At 41.5% G+C, this 2613-nt stretch overlaps 1 non-coding gene across 1 annotated transcript; it reads left to right on the plus strand.

Annotated features, from left to right (window-relative positions):
• Nucleotides 1-1172: 1172 nt before the first annotated feature.
• On the plus strand, nucleotides 1173-1279 carry LOC141688061 (small nucleolar RNA R71). Its single transcript, XR_012561529.1, has one exon. It is a non-coding gene; the product is annotated as a small nucleolar RNA R71 (small nucleolar RNA).
• Nucleotides 1280-2613: the final 1334 nt, after the last annotated feature.

The following is a 2613-nucleotide window of genomic DNA, read 5'->3' on the forward strand; positions in this document are numbered from 1 at the left end:
TTGGATCTTCAGTTTTGGTGGTAACTTTTGCTGCAAAACAGCGCTGCATTCTTCTGTGAGAGCAACGGTTTCAAGGTCATCCAGTTTCACCTTCCTTGAAAGAATAGTCTTCATAAACTTCGCATAACTAGGAATTTGTTCTAGAGCCTCAGCGAAAGGTATATTGATGTGAAGTTTCTTGAACACCTCCAGAAACTTCCCGAACTGTCTATCCAGCTTTTGTTGCTGCAATCTCTTAGGAAAAGGTGGTGGAGGATAGAGCGTTTCTCCCCTATATTAGCCTCAGGCAGAGTGTGTTCAACAGTAGTCTTCCTTGGTTCCGCCACTTTCTCCTTTGCTTAGATTTTTCATCTCTAACTTCAGCTTCGACTTCTTTTGCCTTTTCAGCATCAGCTACTTTTCCAGACCTTAAGGTAATAGCCTTGACTTGCTCTTTAGCTTCCTTCCTGCCTGGTACTTCCGTGTCACTGGGAAGAGTGCCAGGTTGACGATTGAGCACTGCATTGGCTAATTGACCGATTTGATTTTCCAAGGTCTTGATAGAAACCGCCTGACTCTTGCACAACAGCTTAAGTTCCTCAAAATCAGCACTAGTAGGTGCAGCTGCACTTCCCTGTTGAGGATATGATTGCCTTGTAGCGTACTGCTGTGGTTGCTGGAATCCAGGTGGGTTAAACTGTTTACTCACTCCTTGCTGATATGGTGGCTGAATAGCATTCTGATTATTCCCCCAGCTGAAATTTGGATGATTTCTGTTGTTAGGATGATAGGTTGCTGGCACAGGCTGCTGTTGTCGCTGATAATTATTCACATACTGAACAGATTCGTTGACAAGAGAACACTGATCCGTAGCATGAGAACCTGCACAAAGCTCACAAACCATAGCTATTTGATTAACTCCATACGTAGCCAAAGAATCAACCTTCATTGATAGCGCTTGGAGCTGGGCTGCAATAGCGGTGGCTGCATCAACTTCCAGAATTCCTGCTACCTTGCCTGACGTCATCCTCTGAGTTGGGTTTTGATGCTCATTTGCAGCCATCGTCTCGATAAGATTAAACGCCTCAGTATAGCTTTTAGCCCATAAGGCGCCTCCAGCTGCTGCATCGAGCATGGGCCGAGATTGGGCCCCCAAACCATTATAAAAACCAGTGATTACCATCCAATCCGGCATTCCATGATGTGGACATTTTCTCAACATTTCCTTGTAGCGTTCCCAAGCCTCGCATATAGATTCTGTAGGTTGCTGCGCAAACTGAGTAAGAGCACTCCTCATAGCAGCAGTCTTTGCCATTGGATAAAACTTCACCAGAAACTTTTGCGCAAGATCTTGCCACGTAGTGATGGACCCAGCTGGTTCAGAATGTAACCAGTCTTTAGCCTTATCCCTCAGTGAGAATGGGAAAAGCCTCAACTTGATAGCCTCATCAGTCATGCCATTATACTTAAAAGTGCTACAGATCTCGACAAAATTCCTTATGTGCATGTTGGGGTCTTCAGTTGCCGCTCCTCCAAAAGAAACAGAATTCTGCACTATCTGAATAGTGCCCAGCTTGATTTTAAAGGTGTTAGCTTGAATAGCCGGATGAAGGATGCTTGACTGAATGTCATCAATTTTAGGCCGAGAAAAATCCATAAGAGCTGGATCAGCTTGAACAATACGATCTCCCATGTTTACTGGTTCTTTCTGCTCAGTTCCTGAATCCGAATCCTCAAAATCTAACTTCTCCGGAGTATCAATAATTTAGTCTTTTCCTTCAGCTGTATCTAAGGTCCTCTTGCGAGCACGAGAACGAGTTTGCATAAACGCTTGCTAAAGTACCTGAAACACAACCGAAAGAGTAATAACTACTACGTCCTAATCACTGAGTCCTAATGACCAATGATGGTAAGTACATAAACTAAACAAATACGCCGAGTCCCCGGCAGCGGCGCCAAAAACTTGTTAGGGCGAAATCACGCACTAATATTCACGCAAGTATACGCGTTCCCAAGTAATATAGAATACTTTCTAGTTCGTTCCCTCAGAGACTCAGACTAAGTTATTGTCTAATTAAACTCACTCACCAATGTATGATTACTTCTCAATGTTAAGATAACACTTAAAATTGTTGATTAAATATTAACTATAATTAACTACTTAATTAACCACTTAACTAACACTGCAATTTATCAATAATAAAACACTCATGAGATCACAACTTCATTATTACTTCCTTCTATAGCCATAGTTATTACCTTTAGCATGTGACAGTGATGATATTAATCGAATAACACAAAACTGATAAAAGCCAACTTTCATTGTACTAATACCATTCTACCAAAAATCCACAATTAAGATAGAAATTGAATAGTCATCAATTATGTTGAGTTCCTATATGTCTACAGAAATTGACAACACAACGATTTAAGCACAAGTTACTCCTTTTGATTACATAGGGCAAATAAAACTGTTAGAGTTACCCACTAATCATGCACAACGTACATGAACCTATGCTAGCATGGCAAGTTCTAAACCTCAAGATCCACTGTCGCTTCACAAGAGATTAACACCCTATCTTATATGTTCGCGACGCACATAAGACGAATACGCACAACCAATACTAGATATCA

This window comes from Apium graveolens, chromosome 9 (genome assembly GCF_009905375.1).
Source record: "Apium graveolens cultivar Ventura chromosome 9, ASM990537v1, whole genome shotgun sequence".
Lineage (NCBI taxonomy): Eukaryota > Viridiplantae > Streptophyta > Magnoliopsida > Apiales > Apiaceae > Apium > Apium graveolens.